Source organism: Sciurus vulgaris (genome assembly GCF_902686455.1).
Source record: "Sciurus vulgaris genome assembly, chromosome: 2".
Lineage (NCBI taxonomy): Eukaryota > Metazoa > Chordata > Mammalia > Rodentia > Sciuridae > Sciurus > Sciurus vulgaris.
The window spans coordinates 148,274,800-148,293,583 of NC_136462.1; positions in this window are offsets into that span (position 1 = coordinate 148,274,800).

Consider the following 18,784-nt stretch of genomic DNA (forward strand, 5'->3'; position numbering starts at 1 on the left):
ATCCTAGAGGATCTTTCTAGGATCAACACTGGAAGGCTGTTTTTCCAGAGATCGGGAATGGAGAAGAGGGAACATCCCTTAGGGAGGAAAGGGTGGTCAGCATAGAAGCAGCCCTTTTTGCCGGGTCCGCAGTCCCACAATAGTTGGGGGAGGAGTCCCAGGGATTAGTGACGAAGGCGTCTGGGATTGGGTGTCAGACTAAAGACATACGGAAGTTTGAATTCCTGCTGGAGGTATGAGCGGAGGCAAGTTCCTCAGCCTTTCTGAGCCTGCGCTTCTTTGTAGAATGGAGCCTATCAGAGGGGTTGTAAAAATGAATGAGTTCACCCTCTCCATAGCATAGCATTACCCGCCCGCCAGTCCTCTTCCCACACAGTTCCTGCTCTCCTCCGGGGTCCCCAATCCCCTTTGCCCAAGTATCTAACAGTCTGCAGGCTCATTTTCCAGTTCTGGGCACCGGGGTCCCCTCTGACCCTGGGATTGTTGGGAAGCCTTGACTCTCTGGTTTGGGCCCTTCGTGCCCGTCCCTAGGACAAGCGAGCTCCTTCGAGGAATACAAGTGTACCCTTTGGGAGAACATTGAAAGGGGCAGCAGTCAAGCAGACACCTGGGAGGATGAGCTGTCAATGTTGGAAGAAGCACCTTCTCCCCCAAACACGACTTTCGTGTGTCCCAGGCACTTTAGCTTTCAAGAACCCCTTTCCTCCATTAACAATGTTTTAAAATTCCATTTTAGCACTGGATTCGTATAAGAATGAATATATTAATATTGAATATTAAAACTTTAATTAGGCCTAATTTTTGTTTAAGAAATTAATGTGGGCACAGCTGCCCATGCCCGGTAATTCTGACTACTCAGGAGACTGAAGCGGGAAAATTGGAGGGCAGCCTGGTCAAGTTAGCAAAACCCTGTCTCAAAATAAAATAAAATAAAAATAGAAAAGGCTGGGGTTTAGCTCCTGGTAGAATGTGCCTAGGATCAATCCCCAGTACTGGAGGGGGGGGGGGGGAGGGGGGAGAGAGAGGGAGAGAGAGGGAGGGAGGAGGAGGAGGAGGAGGGGGGGGGAAGAGAGAAAGAAAAAGAAAAAGAAAAAAGACCTCTGGGCAGAACTGTCCTTTGGTCTTTTCTCCTCAAAAGTCTCTAATTAGCCTCCCAGCTAATGGTCAGGCTGAGACAGGAGGATCAAGTTCTGAGGCCAGTCTGGGCAACTTAGCAAGACCCTGCCTAAAAAGAAAATAAAAAGATCTGGGAATGGAGTTCAGCGTTAAAGTGCATGCCTAGCATGTGTTCAGTCTCCAGCCCTCCAAAAATAAATAAGTAAAGATACTTTAATTAAACTTAAAATCTAAAATTCAGTTCCTTAGTCCCATTAGCCACATTTTAAGTGTTCCACAGCAACACATGGTAAGTGGCTGCTATTTTGGACAACTCAAATGCAGAACTTTGTCATCATTGCAGAAAGTTCTGTGAACAGGGCTGTTCTAAATCCTTTCTTATAAAACAGTTATCTTCTTATTGGGCTCTACAACTTCATCCCATTAGCATAATCTGTAGACCAGGCACCAGAAAGGCAGAGGAACCTAATAGAACATGAAAAAATAAATAAATAAAAGTTTTTGATATTTATTTTCCTTAAAAATGTTCATTATGGACTGGGGTTGTGGTTCAGTGGTAGAGCATTTGCCTAGCATGTGTGAAGCACTGGGTTTGATCCTCAGCACCACATAAATAAAATAAAGGTATTGTGTCCATCTACCACTAAAAATATTTTTTTAAAATTGATCATTTTGAGAGGAACAATCCAGAACTTTGTTGGACTTTCCTTACATAATTTACATTTATTAATGACTATTAAATTATAAACCACTGAACCAGGCACAGAGGTGCACACCTATAATTCCACTGACTCAGGAGGCTAAGGCAGGAGGATCACAAGTTCAAGGCCAGCCTCAACAGTTTAGCAAGGCCCTAAACAATTTAGCAAGATTCTGTCTCAAAATAAAAAATAAAAAGGGCTAGGGATGAGGCTCAGTGGTTAAATACCCCTAGGTTTAATCCCAGTACCAAAAATAAAAGAATAAATAAATGCCAAGGATGTGACTCAATGTAGAGCACTACTGAGTTCAATTCCCAGAACATAATAATAATAATAATAATAGTTGTTATTATTATTATTATAATTACAACCAAGAGGTACACCATAGAGAAAATATCAAGTTATCTTAAGTTAATACTATATATACTATATAACATTTGAATCTTGCTGCTGACTGACATCCCTTGCTGTGAGTTTTGTCACTATCAAACTTTTTCAATTTGTCTTTTTATATTATTAACAGAAGCAGATTTATAGGTGTAAGACTTAAGCCTCTGGTCCTTCATTCAGTCCATGGGTCTTTTTTTTTTTTTTTTTTTTGGTGGTACTGGGGATTGAACTCATATCTCATATGCACTTTACCACTGAGCTACATTATTTTCGATTTTTTAATTTTGAGACAGGATCTCACTAAACTGCCCAGACTGGCCTTGAACTTGTGATTCTCCTGTCACAGCCAATTTGCTGAAATTACATGCATGTGCCCCCACCATGGACCCCTTTTGAGGACAGCAATGGATGAACCTCACATTCTGTTCACCTGGGCATGTACTTTTGTAAAAGTTTCATATATAAGGTAATTTCACATCAATCAGTTAAGACCAATATCTTTTTGTGCCCAGAATTCTCCTTTGCCTCATGTCAGTTGATGGGGGAGTGAGATCTAAGTAAAGGGACCTTGGTGTGGATGTGTTTAGTTTGGGTTCAATGGAATCAATTCATGTGGTCTGTAGTCTTTCCATCCATGATTAAATCATTGCCAGCCATCTTAGTGTAGGGATCCACTACCCCCTCTGAGCTGACTTACCCAGTACGGGGCACAAAATAGGTGACACCACAGTTGAAAATGTCCTACAGTGCCTGGCATTGAGACTTTGTGGGTAATGAAGAAGAAACAAGGTGTGAAATATACAGAGCCAGAAGCTGGTGTGCAGAAATTTATTTCAGTCATCAGACAGGTGAAATTGTAAGTGAAGGATTTGTTTCTCATTAACCCTAGTCCAAATCAAAATTCTCTCAGGAATGTTCTTGTTAAAGTGGTGCAAGTGATTACAAACACACCAACCTTTCTCTCTGTTTCCCTTTCTCTGGTCATTGGGCAAAATAAAATTCATCAGGATTCCTGTGTAGGGCACACATAAAACAATAAAGCAAACAAGAAGTGCATTTGTGTGTGGATTCTTAGGTTTCATGCATCAGATCACATCTTAGCATATCTGACACATCTTGTCTTGACAAAGTCTGGTGGTTCCAGAAGCAAATAGCTTGCTAAATTGCCACCAATGCAGTGAAACAGCTGAAGAACATACATATCCACACCACAGAGTAAAAGATACAAAACAAAGAAAGCACTCAAGAGAGAAAGCATAACATAAAATAAGATGCCATTACACTACATCAATAAATGCAAATGGAATAAAACTTGTTTGGAAAGGAAATCTTTGATATGCCTTTGAATTGGACATCTTCCATGCCTCTAAGTGTCACATTCCTCTAGGCCTGTCCTGGCCTCTGTGTAGTGACCAACTTGGCTTCAGCATCCACTGATTTCACAAGAAACAATATTCTACATGCTTCACTTCTTGGTCACTTTACCCCTGAGACAGATGGTCCCAAGAGTGTCCCTGGCAAAAAGAATCCTAGGACAGGATTGTGAAACTGAATTACTTCCTGTTTTGATGGAATAGTGGCACTATAACTAATGATGAATGAGTGGTGATAACTCTTGGCACGGAGTAGCACCAAAATTACTAAGATTGTCACCTATGGCTAGTTAGAGCAAGGTGCAGGTGGAAGGTGAAATTGGGCTGGGAAATGGAGTGCATGTGGCACTTGACTGGTATGAGGGCAATGATCATTCGAAGACATGTAGAGTAGGCTGGCTTTTTCAAAAAATACTTTTTTTAGTTGTCAATGAACCTTTATTTTATTTATTTATATGTGGCACTGAGAATGGAACCCAGTGCCTCACACATGCTAGGCAAGTGCTGTACTACTTAGCTTAGCCCAGTCCCAAAGACGGCTTTTATTAACAGCAAAACAGAGAATGATAGGCTCAGGGTAACTAACACCCAAAGTAAGTCATGCGAAAGCCATGGGGCTCCTTTTTGCAGTTTTTAAAGAGACTCATGTCTTAAAGTTTCAAGGTCAACTGCTGAAAGTTAGGCTCAGCAACTGATTGTGAGAGTACAGAGAGACCAACAGAGTCTGAAAGTGCTGTTCTGATAACTCTCCTCTCCCATTCATGGTCCCACCAGGAAAAGAGTGGGACTTGGGTCAGGGACCTGGGATAGGTGAGCCTGAAAACCTTGTACCTTGAGAACCTTGAAGGTGATACCTTGAGTGTGAAAATTGCACATGACAATGGGATGGAAATACCAGAGCTTCCTTGACACAGTTCTGAGGAAGAGGTCACAAGGTTCAAGGAGAGAGGAACGTTAGAGTGGGTCTACTTGGTAAGACCTAAGACCCCACCATTCGACCTGCTCAGACAGACCCAAAGGAAATAAGGTAAATATTTTTGAAATTCCCTGTGGGATTGATGGGAGTAGACACTGCCAAAGAACTAGACTCCCAGGTAAAAGCGAATGAAGTATTTGGGATGGCAGAGGCCTTATGGAGCCCTTCCCTGCCAGACCAGGTAGATGTAATTACTGGACGGGTCTGCAAGGACAGTGCAGGCAGTTAGGATGCCTTGGCAAGCTTTGTGGTCTGACTAGGGTCAATGTGGATGAAAAGAGCCCATAAGAATGATGCTTGATTTGTGTTTTAAAAAAAAATCTAGAGCTAAGAGGCAAAAGATCCTCATTGAAAAGGAAAATTCCGAGGTTTTCAAGATGGCGGCCTAGAGGGTGGCTGCATTTCATGTTGCTCCAGGACTCAGGATTCAAAAGAGGAGATATTGAGACGCTTGGGACCAACTCAAAGCAGCCGGGTGACTCTCACCCCCTGGGGGGGCATCCCGGATGGGACGGGGGTCCCGGAACGCAGGAAACTTTGTGAAGTAGAACTGCCGGCGAGACGCCCCTCCCCCCGCTGGAGCAGTGAACTCGGACAGCTGGGAGCGCCGTAAAGGAGGCCGCTCGGCACAGCGCTGGGACTCGGAGCAGCCACTGGGGCTCCGGCGGCTGCCCAGGGGAAGAGTGGTGAGGAGAACTGTGTGGACTCAGGACACCGGGGCCTGCCCTGAGGAGGAGGAGAGGAGCGTGGCCACTTGGATTCGGAGAGACTGCACCAGAGCTACAGGCGGTTGCCAGAGGAGAAGCTGCGCGGCGAGCTGTTTGGAATCAGAACGACGCTTCTGAACCCCGGGGCCTGCCCTGAGGACGAGGAGGAGGAAGAGGAGCGCGGCCGCTTGGATTCGGGTGACTACACCAGAGCTGCAGGCGGTTGCCAGAGAAGGGGCTGCGTGGCGAGCTGTTTGGACTCTGACCACTTCTGAACCCCGGGGCCTGCCCGGAGGAGTAGGAGAAGGAGGAGGAGGAGCGCGGCGGGTCCTTTGGACTCGCAGTGACTGCATTAGCGCTCCAGGCAGCTGCTCAGAGGAGAAGGCGAGTGGTGAGTTGTTTGGTCTTAAAGTGCCAGCTCCTGAACACAGGGGGGCTGCCTGGAGGAGAAGCGTGGTGGGTCACGTGGTCTTGAGTGGCCGCACCTGAGCTCCGGGCGGTGCCCAGAGGACCCGTGCAGCGGGTCACGTGGATTCAGAGCCACTCAGAGGGACTGCTCCTGAACACCCGGGGGGTTATCTGGAGAAGGAGGAGGAACGGGGAGGGTCACTTCGACTCGGAGTGATTGATTGCCCCGGGCTACGGGTGGTTGGTGGGAGGAGGAGGCACGAAGTGAGTTTCTTGGACTCCTAGTGACCGCACCGGCATACTGGGCGGCTGTCTGGAGGAAGAGGCCTGTGGCGGGTCTCTGGGACTCAGAGCGATTGTTCGGGGCCACAGGTGGCTGCTCAGAGGAGGGGCCACGCAGCCAGGCGATTAGGTACAAAGCAGGGTCCCAGGATCTAGGAGGCTTCTGGGTGGTAGAGCCGCACAGAGACAGGCTTAGGGCGGAGCGAAGGTTCCAGGCCTGTGGGCAAATTCTCTGAGGAGGGGCAGCCTAAGGAGATTCATCTGCGAAGGGTGAGGCTCCCAGGCCCAGGAGGTAGGGCCGGGCCCCTGGAAACTTTGCAGAGGAAGGCAGCCCAGCCCAGGCAGTAGCTGTAAATTGAGGGGAACCTCTAGGAGGGAACAGACCAGCGAGACCTCCCCACTGGGTGAGTCTTCCCTGCCTGGTGAGGTTTCCCCACAAGGACGGTAAAACCAGAGACACAGGCCCAAACAGGCCTTGCGTCAGCCCACAGCCTAGGTCCCCTTTGGATGACCATTGGTCAACAAGTGGAGGCACCTCTGCCCACTAGCAGGGAATATACCCCACCTGAAGGCCACCACTCCTAGAGAGGCAGCTTCCTTGTGGAGCACCGCATTATCAACTTCCTCCAAGACTTCAGCCTACTGAAGGCTAAGAGGGGATATATATAGAAATCTTCAGGGACATTGTAAATCAACAGAGGAAATCTGCAATATCTCAGCGGTCCACTGATACCTGAACAATATGAGAAAACAAGGAAAGAAAATGATGCAAACAAATCTAGATGTTACATCAATAAAACCCAATGACAGCATGGCAGAAGAAATGACAGAAAAGGAGTTCAGAATGTACATAATTAAAATGATCAGAGAAGCAAACGATGAGATGAAAGAGCAAATGCAAGCATTGAATGATCGCACCAATCGACAGTTAAAAGAGCAAATACAGGAAGCAAAAGAGCATTTCAATAAAGAGTTAGAGATATAGAAAAAAAACCAAACAGAAATCCTTGACATGAAGGAAACAATAAACCAAATTAAGAACTCCATAGAAAGCATATCCAATAGGATAGAACACCTGGAAGACAGAACCTCAGACATTGAAGACAAAATATTTAACCTTGAAAACAAAGTTGAACAAACAGAGAAGATGGTAAGAAATCATGAACAGAATCTACAAGAACTATGGGATATCATGAAAAGGCCAAATTTAAGAATTATTGGGATTGAGGAAGGTCTAGAGAAACAAGTCAAAGGAATGAACAACCTATTCAATGAAATAATATCAGAAAATTTTCCAAATCTGAAGAATGAAATGGAAAATCAAGTTCAAGAGGCTTATAGGACTCCAAATACACAAAATTACAACAGACCCACACCAAGGCACATTATAATGAAAATACCTAACATACAAAATAAAGACAGAATTTTAAAGGCTGTGAGAGAAAAGAATCAAATTACATTCAGGGGGAAACCAATACGCATATCAGCAGATTTTTCAATCCAGACCCTAAAAGCTAGAAGGTCCTGGAACAACATTTTTCAAGCCCTGAAAGAAAATGGATGCCAACCAAGAATCTTATACCCAGCAAAACTTACCTTCAAATTTGACGATGAAATAAAATCCTTCCATGATAAACAAAAGCTAAAAGAATTTACAAAAAGAAAGCCAGCATTACAGAACATTCTCAACAAAATATTCCATGAGGAAGAGATGAAAAACAAAGAAGCAAATCAGCAAAGGGAGGAATTATCCTAAAGGAATTGTCAAATAAAGGAGGAAACAAGTTGTGTCAAACAAATAAATAAACAAAATTTTAAAAATGAACCAAATGACCGGGAAACCAAATCATTTCTCTATAATAACCCTGAATGTTAATGGCCTGAATTCATCAATCAAAAGACATAGACTGGCAGACTGGATTAAAAAGAAAGATCCAACAATATGTTGCCTGCAAGAGACTCACCTCATAGAAAAAGATACCCATAGATTAAAGGTGAAAGGATGGGGAAAAACATACCATGCACATGGACTCAGCAAAAAAGCTGGAGTATCCATCCTCATTTCCGATAATGTGGACTTCAAGCCAAAGTTAGTCAGAAGGGATAAAGAAGGTCATTTCATACTGCTTAAGGGAAGCATAAATCAGCAAGATATAACAATCATAAACATCTATGCCCCAAACAGTGGCTCATCTATGTATGTCAAACAAATCCTTCTCAATTTCAGAAACCAAATAGACCACAACACAATAATACTAGGTGATTTTAACACGCCGCTCTCATCACTGGACAGATCTTCCAGACAAAAATTGAACAAAGAAACCATAGATCTCAATAACACAATCAATAATTTAGACTTAACGGACATTTATAGAATATACCATCCAACCAAGAGCGAATACACTTTCTTCTCAGCAGCACATGGATCCTTCTCTAAAATAGACCATATATTAGGCCACAAAGCTAATGTTAGCAAATACAAGAAGATAGAGACACTACCATGTATTCTATCAGATCATAATGGATTGAAGTTAGAAATAAATGAAAGAGTAAAACACAGAAACTATTCCAACACCTGGAGATTAAACAATATGCTATTATATGATGAATGGATAACAGAAGATATTAGGAAGGAAATTAAAAAATTCTTAGAGGTAAATGAGAACAAAGAAACATCATATCAAAATCTCTGGGACACTATGAAAGCAGTACTTAGAGGGAAATTTATTTCATGGAGCGCATTTAATAAAAGAAGTAAAACTCAACAAATAAACAACCTAACACTACAGCTCAAAGCCCTAGAAAAGAAGAACAGAACAGCACCAAAAGTAGTAGAAGACAGGAAATAGTTAAACTCAGAGCTGAAATCAATGAAATTGAAACAAAAGAAACAATACAAAAAATTGACAAAATAAATAGTTGGTTCTTCGAAAAAATAAACAAAATTGATAAACCTTTAGCCACACTAACAAAGAGAAGACGAGAGAAAACCCAAATCAGTAAAATTCGGAATGAACAAGGAAATATCACAACAGACAGGATGGAAATACAAAACATAATTAGAAGCTATTTTGAAAATCTATACTCCAACAAAATAGAAAATTTCGAAGACATCAACAGGTTTCTAGAGACATATGAATTGCCTAAACTGAATGAGGAGGACATATACAATTTAAATAGACCAATTTCAAGTACTGAAATAGAAGAAGTCATCAAAAGCCTACCAACAAAGAAAAGTCCGGGACCAGATGGGTTCTCAGCCGAGTTCTACAAAACCTTTAAGGAAGAGCTCATTCCAATACTTCTCAAAGTATTCCATAAAATAGAAGAGGAGGGAACCCTCCCAAACTCATTCTATGAAGCCAATATCACACTGATACCTAAACCAGACAGAGACTCATCAAGGAAAGAAAATTTCAGACCAATATCCTTAATGAACATCGACGCAAAAATTCTCAACAAAATTTTAGCAAATCGCATACAAAAACATATTAAAAAGATAGTGCACCATGATCAAGTGGGTTTCATCCCAGGGATGCAAGGTTGGTTCAACATCAGGAAATCAATAAACGTAATTCACCATATTAATAGACTTAAAGTCAAGAATCACATGATTATTTCAATAGATGCAGAAAAAGCATTTGATAAAATACAGCACCCCTTCATGCTCAAAACACTAGAAAAAATAGGGATAGTGGGAACATTCCTTAACATTGTAAAGGCCATTTATGCTAAGCCCATGGCTAATATCATTCTAAATGGTGAAAAACTGAAAGCATTTCCCCTAAAAACTGGAACAAGGCAGGGATGCCCTCTTTCACCACTTCTATTCAACATCGTTCTTGAGACTCTGGCCAGAGCAATTAGACAAACCAAAGAAATTAAAGGGATACGAATTGGAAAAGAAGAACTCAAACTATCCCTGTTCGCTGATGACATGATTATATATTTAGAGGAACCTGGAAATTCCACCAGAAAACTCTTAGAACTCATAAGTGATTTCAGTAAAGTAGCAGGTTACAAGATCAATGCCCATAAATCCAACGCATTTTTATACATAAGTGATGAATCTTCAGAAAGAGAAATTAGGAAAACTACCCCATTCACAATAGCCTCGAAAAAAAATAAAATACTTGGGAATCAATCCCACAAAAGAGGTGAAAGACCTCTACAATGAGAACTACAGAACACTAAAGAAAGAAATTAAAGAACACCTTAGAAGATGGAAAGATTTTCCATGTTCTTGGATAGGAAGAATTAATATTGTCAAAATGGCCATACTACCTAAAGTGCTATACAAATTTAATGCAATTCCAATTAAAATCCCAATTGTGTACCTTACAGAAATAGAGCAAGCAATTATGAAATTCATCTGGAAGAATAAGAAACCCAGAATAGCTAAAGCAATCCTTAGCAGGAAGAGTGAAACAGGGGGTATTGCAATACCAGATCTTCAACTCTACTACAAAGCAATAGTAACAAAAACGGCATGGTATTGGTACCAAAATAGAAAGGTAGATCAATGGTACAGAACAGAGGACACGGACACAAACCCAAATAAATACAATTTTCTCATACTAGACAAAGGTGCCAAAAATATGCAATGGAGAAAAGATAGCCTCTTCAACAAATGGTGCTGGGAGAATTGGAAATCCATATGCAACAGAATGAAACTAAACCCATATCTCTCACCATGCACGAAACTAAACTCAAAATGGATTAAGGACCTCGGAATCAGACCAGAGACCCTGCAGATTATAGAAGAAAAAGTAGGTCCAAATCTTCACCTTGTTGGTCTAGGACCAGACTTCCTTAACAGGACTCCCATAGCACAAGAAATAAAAGCTAGAATCAACCACTGGGATAGATTCAAACTAAAAAGCTTTCTCTCAGCAAAGGAAACTATCAGCAATGCGAAGAAAGAGCCTACAGAGTGGGAGAATATCTTTGCCAATCATACTTCAGATAGAGCACTAATCTCCAGAATCTATAAAGAACTCAAAAAACTCTACTCCAAGAATTCAAATCAACAAATGGGCTAAGGAAATGAATAGACACTTCACAGAAGAAGATCTACAAGCAATCAACAAACATATGGAAAAATGTTCAACATCTCTAGTAATAAGAGAAATGCAAATCAAAACCACCCTAAGATTCCATCTCACCCCAATTAGAATGGCGATTATCAAGAATACGAGCAACAACAGGTGTTGGCGAGGATGTGGGGAGAAAGGTACACTCATACACTGCTGGTGGGGCTGCAAATTAGTGCAGCCACTCTGGAAAGCAGTGTGGAGATTCCTTAGAAAACTTGGAATGGAACCACCATTTGACCCAGCTATCCCACTCCTTGGCCTATACCCAAAGGACTTAAAATCTGCATACTACAGAGATACAGCCACATCAATGTTCATAGCTGCTCAATTCACAATAGCCAGACTGTGGAACCAACCTAGATGCCCTTCAATTGATGAGTGGATAAAGAAACTGTGGTATATATATACAATGGAATATTACTCAGCCATAAAGAATGATAAAATTATGACATTTGCAGGCAAATGGATGAAATTGGAGAATATCATGCTAAGTGAGATAGGCCGATCTCAAAAAGCCAAAGGACGAATGATATCGCTGATAAGTGGAGGATGACACATAATGGGGGGGAGGGAAGGGTTAGAGTTAGGGTTAGGGAGGGGGGCAAGTATGGAGGAAGGAACTACTGTATAGAGGGTAAAGAGGGGTGGGAGGGGTGGGGGGAAGGGAAAAAATAACAGAATGAATCAAACAACATTGCTCTATGTAAATTTATGATTACACAATGGTATGCCTTTACGCCATGTACAAACAGAGAAACAACATGTATCCCATTTGTTTACAATAAAAAAAAAAAGAAAAGAAAAGAAAAGGAAAATTCCAGTGCCTACTTCATTTCCTGACCTGAGTCAATTTTTGGTTGCAGAGTTTATTGACTATAGGAGAGGTTGGGCCCCTGTGAGGACCACCATCCCAAGTAGTATGCAAGTAGTCCTCTAGTCTTTTTCCCAGGGAATCAGTGGCCACTTGACTGGATAACTGTGCACTAGGGCAAAGAGACAACTCAGAATTTAACATATTTAACAGTATTGTTAAATATGTTTAACAGTATTGTTAAATATGGTTCTTAACTGTGCTGCAACCAGGAGACCTGCAATGCCATCGTGGTATTCCTGTTAAGTAGGTTTATGGAGTCAGGCACAGTGTTGCTCTCCTATAATCTTAGTTACTTGGGAGGCTGAGGTAGGAGGATCACAAGTTTGAAGTCAGACTTAGCAATTTAGGGAGACCGTATCTCAAAATAAAACATAAAAAGGGCTGAGGATGTGGCTTACTGGTAGTGTCCATGGGTTCAATTTCTAGTACCAAGAAGAAGAAGCAGAGGAAGAGGAAGAAGCAGCACAAATGATAGAACTCACACAGTTAATGAGTTTTGACCCAATTCTTTTTTAGTCAGTCCAGTAAGTGTTAGGACAACTCCCTTAAAGATAAAAATATAAAAGCATTGTAAGTATACTAGAAGAAAACATGCGGAAAAGTTTACTAGTCTAAGTGTGGGATGGCCTTTCTAAACAACAACAATAAAAAATGTTTAAAGCTCAGCTATAAAAAAAATGACAAATTTTATTCCATGAATTTTCATGCTTTTGTACTCATGTGTCAATAGCATGAAAAAGGGTGGTGGTGGTGGGGAGGAAGCACTATTCTTGATTTAAATGGCTTGTCAACATATTAAACTGTGCTAAACCTCACTCCATGATTTTAATTTGTATACCTTTAATTATGAATGAGGCTGAGCTTCTTTTAACATGTTTTATAAACCAGTTATATTCAGTTTTTCTGTGAAAGCAGATGTTAACTTTCACCCATTCCCTGCCCCTGTTTGGTAAAGGTCAAAACTTTTATAAATACAGATTTGACTACATCTTGAATAAATAAACACTTGTATACATTTTGAGGAAAAATTCATATGTCAATTGAATTTTTTTAAGGGACACTTGACAGTGTCTTTTAAAATCATAAACACACATGTCTTTTGACCCAGCAATGCTATGTTTTTTGTACTGGGGATTGAACCCAGGGATGCTCTACCTCTGAGCTACAACCCATCCCTAGCCTTGAACTTGCAATCCTCCTGCCTCAGCCTCTGGAGTAACTGGGATTAGAGGTGTGCTCCACTAAGCCTGGCTTCAGCAGTCCTATTTCTAGGAAAAGAAATATTTGTGTGTGAAACAATATGTATGTGCTTATTGTCAAAATAGCAAAACTCTAAAAACAACCTAAATGTCCATTCATATGGGGCTGGCTAAATACTTATGAAATAATAGTTCGAAGAAACACAATGGAGGACTGGGGTTGTGGCTCAGTGGTAGAGTGCTTGCCTGGCATGTGTGAGGCCCTGGGTTCGATCCTCAGCACCACATAAAAATACATAAATAAATAAATAAATAAATGTCCATTGGCAACTAAAAGATGTTTAAAAAAATACTATGGAGAGTTGGGGTTGTGACTCAGTGGTAGTGCGCTCGCCTAGCATGCATGAATCCCTGGGTTTGATCCTCAGCACCACATAAAAATAAAATAAAGATATTGTGTACACCTATAACTAAAACAAAAAATCTATTAAAAAAAACTATGGAGCCATAAAAAAGAATGAAACAGATATATACACAACATATGCTTATGTGTGTATACACAATATTAAAATATTCCTCTTATTGTTAAGTGCAAAAAGGAAAGCACAGTATAGGGTACCCAGCAGTCTTTGAAATATTGAGCAGTTCCTGCTCTGCCAGGAACTGTCCTAGGTGCTGGAGATACAGAGGTGAGCCAAACAGGTCAGATTCAAGCTGACATTCTGGTAAAGGAAAACAATGATGAGCAAGTAAAAAAACCCAGAAATGAGATTTCAGATAGAGGGGTCAATGCTAGAAGAAAATTCAACTAAGACACAGGACTGTGAGAGATTTGGTGCAGGGTGCTGCTTTTTAGAACAGGTGGTCAAGGGAGACTTCTCTAAGAGGTGCCATCTGAGTTGAGGCAGCAGGGCCTGCAACAACAAGGTCCCAGAGGCAGGAAAGAGCTAAAGGTACTGAGGTGTCCATTAATATCATAAGCTGAAGACAGTGACTGACCAGTAAGGAAGAGTAGTAAGATCAGGTCTGAGAGGTAGGCAGTCTTGGAATTTGCATTTTGTTTTAGAAACGCGTTCTCAGTGTGCAAAAAAAAATTTTTAATTAAAAATTTAAAATATACATATACACAAAAAATGTATTTCTTCTTGCATGTGTGCTTGTTTATGTATATAATATTTTTGAAAAGAAAACAAGGCTGATAATGGTGGCTGCCTCAGGGAGACTGGGTAGGAAAGAGATTTATGTTTCACGACATAGTTTTTTTAAATGCTGTTTGATATTTTTACCATGTGCCTGTATTACTTTTTCAATTAAAAACTAGTTAATTTTTTAAACTGTGGAAACATCTTAATATTCAATCTCATTTGTAATCAGAGAAATGCAAATTAAAACATCAAGGAAATAAGACTTTTAGGAAGGATTTTAAAACTCATAAACCTCATAGTTGATGAAAATATGAAAAAAATACTGTTTTTTTACTGTTTGTATAGCTTATTTATGGAAATGAGCAATAGTAAACCTTGCCTGAGGATCATTTGACTATTTTGATATCAAAGGCCTTTAACTGTTTTGGTAGATCCTTGCTTCAATCATTCCATGTCCGTGAATGTCCCCACAGGAAAGAACCACAGACTGGTGCAAATATTGAGCTCAAAGGATAGTCATTCTGGCATGTCAATATCAGGGAAATGACAGGACAGTTTAAATTCTAATGAGTCACTTATTTAAATAAATGAGGCTACGTCTATACAATAGAATTGTATTCTATATTTTAAAGACTGTTAAAGAATATTTAATGATCTTCAAAATTTTTATCAATTTGTTATTGGGTGAAAAAGCTAAGAAAGAGAAGGTTCTGTATTCCAGTTTTAGTATGTGCCCACACATGTATGAAGACTGCAAAAACTAACAAAAGTTAATAAGTCTTAGGCTATGCACAGTCTCTTCATTTATGGTGAATTTAAAAAATAATTTTTACTTTTTTGGACCCCAAATGCATGTACTTAGATTGTAATTCTTAGTTAAGTACACATTCTCATGGTTTAATCTATGTATGATCGCTTTAATTTTATTTACTTTGACTCATTCATGTACACATTTGTATGTTTTTATTTCTATAAGGAACTCTTATTAACCCAGAACCATCTAGAACATTGCAAATAACTATCTATGGCTCCTGGCTTACCCCAAGCCCAGCCTCCCTCAATTAAAAGTAATCACCACTCTGAATCTTGTGTTTATCATTCCCTTGCTTTTCAAATTTATTTTTCAGTTGTAAAAGTACCCATAACATAACATTTACCATCTTAACCATGTTTACGTGTTCACTTCAGTGGTTTTAAATATTATTGGGCAAGCTTCACCATTATCTACCCACAGATCTCATTTCATCTTGCTAAACTGAAATTCTGATCCCAGGTACGGTGGCACACACCTGTAGTCCCAGTGATTTGGGAGGCTTAGGCAGGGGAATTGCAAGTTCAAGGTCAGCCTGGGCACCTGTCTCTAAATAAAAAAGTGCTGGGATATAGTAGCTCAGTGGTAGAGCACCCCTAGGTTCAATCTCCAGTACCAACCAACCACACATACACACACACATGCACTCAACAAAACACAAAGTTGAAACTCTGCCTATTAAATAGCAACACACCATTTCCTTTTTCTCCTCCCGGCAACTCCCTTCCTGGGCAGGTACCAGTCCACTTTCTGTTTTTATGAATATTACTGTTCTAGGTGCCTCAAGTAAGTGGTATCATACAATATTTGTCCTTTTATGACTGAATTATTTCACTTAACATAATGTGCTCAAGGGACATCTTGCTTCTGGTTTGTGACAGAATTTCCTTCCTTTTTAGGATTGAATAATTTTTTGTACATATATACCATATTTTGTTTATCATTCACCCAGTAATGGATACTTGGGTTGCTTCCATCTTGTTTCTCAGCCTTTTGATTAAGATCATGTGTAGTATCTGTTCTTATCAATTTAATATCTGATCCATCATCTATCCAAAGACAATATGTTAAGTAGATGTTTGGAGCAGGGAGATGAAACAGGAATTTGCTCTGTCTACTCCACACATTACCCTGATATAGCAGTACTTCAAGGATTGGTGCACCCCACCCCCACAAAATGAATAAATAAAAAAAACTCTTCAAGCCTCTGCTTTTAATTTCTCCTCCTCTTCCTTCTCCTTTTTCTTCTTCTTCTTTAGTACTGGGGATTGAATCAAGGGCACTTTACCACTGAGTTACATCCTCAGCGCTTTTTATTTTATATTTTGAGACAGGGTCTCACTACGTTGCTGAGGCTGGGCTTTGAACTTACAATCCTCCTGCCACAACCTCCTAAGTTGCTGCGATTACAGGTGTGCACCCCTACACCTGCCCTGGCTTCAATTCTTTTGGATGCATACCCCAACTTATAATTGCTGGATCATATGGTAATTCTAATGTCCACCAATAGAGCACAAGGGTTCTAATACTCCATGTCTGTGAACTTGAAGACTGATACATATATACACACACATACATACACAGAACCGTATGGGCTGAAGTCTGCCAAAGGAGGCTGTACTAGCAGGAGAAAGAAGGAAGTTTCTAAAGAAAATCATGTATGAGGAAAGTTGGTGAAGAGCATGAGCAGCAGGACCAGCGAGGCAAGGATTTCAGGGATCCTGGTAGCCTGTATCTGTCCACCCTCACCCAGGTCCCAAGAAGTACTAGTGGGTGACTGCAAAGCCATTTTTGCATTGATAGGTTGATTTCTTTTTAATTAATGTATAACAGCTCCTTATAGTTCTCCCAATTTGTCATTCTATTCAGAACTAAAATAGAATGATATTTAAATGACATCTTTGTCACATCTTTTTTTAAAATATGGGTACTCACAAATATTTCTTAGCCTTTTATTCTGACCCACTGATTTGTCCATGTTCTATAAGATATTCTAATAACCAATATGTTTAGTTCCCTTTTGCACCTCTGTCTGACCTTGAATTTTCCTTCTTGGTTTTCTAGGCATATTTATTCTGGACCAATTAGAGCCTCTGAAGCAACAATCAATCTTCAGGGCCTAGGACATCATAATGCTGCCCCTCCCATGTGGTCTCTGCAGAGCAGGAACACTAAAACCAGAGTGATGGTAACTCACACTCAGCCATTTGAAGCGAGGAACCCCAGAGAGTGTTCCCACTTACTTCCAGACCCACTTTCCCCACAATATTATAGTGTCCTCTTTCACTCAATCATTCCTGCTGTAACCTGCTGTTTATCCCTGCTGATTTGTCCAGAGCCCCTGAAAAAACCTTTCTGTTTCCAGGAAAAGGTTAAATTTTTTTTTTCCTTGGACCAGAAGCCTCCTTAGTGCGCACAGTTCTGTTAAGGGGCCACTGTGGTTACAGGGATGCCCAGACACTTGACTACTGATGTTTTGCCCCTTCTCCTTGAAGCTATCTGCTAGACACTGAGTTTTAGAAACATTTGCCCTTATACTGTAAATGCCTTAAAGCTGACTTTAAGGGAAACCCTTTAAAAGAGCAGAGGAGGCCAGACAAATGTGGCAGAGTGATTCCCGTGGGTGTCCATTCCAGGGCCGCCCACTGGTTCCTCTGGTCTGACAGCTGAAGATCATCTGCCTGAACAGACAGCCTGGCTGCTTGGACATCTGGACACATTTTGATCATATTTAAATCTTTATTTGTCTTATGTACCCCATGGAGAAATAAATGATCTTTGAGAATTAGAATGACAGAATTGCAAGTTCCTTCAGGAGTTTGCCAGCGCCGTCCATCAGAATGGAAAATTCCTCACTGATGGATTTATAAAGAAATGGGCACTGTCAAATGGTAACATTTGGAACAAATCTTGGAGAAACTCTACTGCCATATTTCTGCTTTGAGGATTGCTGTTAGACAACTGTCATTCTTGAACTGGATTTTGGAGAACAGGGAAAAGTGATCATTTCCCACACTGTCCCTCAGTCAGACCATCCATATCCCATTGCAGTTGGGTTGTGCTGATTTGGCAAGAGCAAGGGACTTCAGAACTTCATTTGTGACATTTTCTATATGAGTTTTTGTTTTAAAATTTAATATTTATTACTTTTAAGATCTATATGCTCATCATAGAAAAATTTTAAAAATATAGAGAAGTATATAGAAAATTAAAACCATTCATAGTCCTCTATTCAAAATAGCTATTGTTAATGACTACTTTTTCTTTTTCTTTGTCTTTTTTTTGGGGGGGGGTGGGTACTGGGGATTGAACACAGGGGTACTCTACTATTGAACTATATTGTCAGTCCATTAAATTTTTAATTTTGAGTCTTGCTAAATTACAGGTGTTCTCTCTAAGTTATCCAGGCTGGCTTCAAACTTGCAATCCTCCTGTCTCATTCTCCCAAGTCTATGGGATTACAGACATGAACCACCATGATTGTTATGTTGTTAATGTTTTGTTCAATTTTCCCCAATTTTTTATTTATGCTGGGTGCAGTGGCGCATATCTATAATCCCAGCTACTCTAGAGGCTGACATAGGAGGATTGCAAGTTCAAGGCCTACTTCAGTAACTTAGTAAAACACTGTCTCAAAATAAGAAGGGTGGAGGGTAAAGTTCAGTGGTAGATTGCCTCTGGGTTTAATCCCCAGAACCGAAACAAG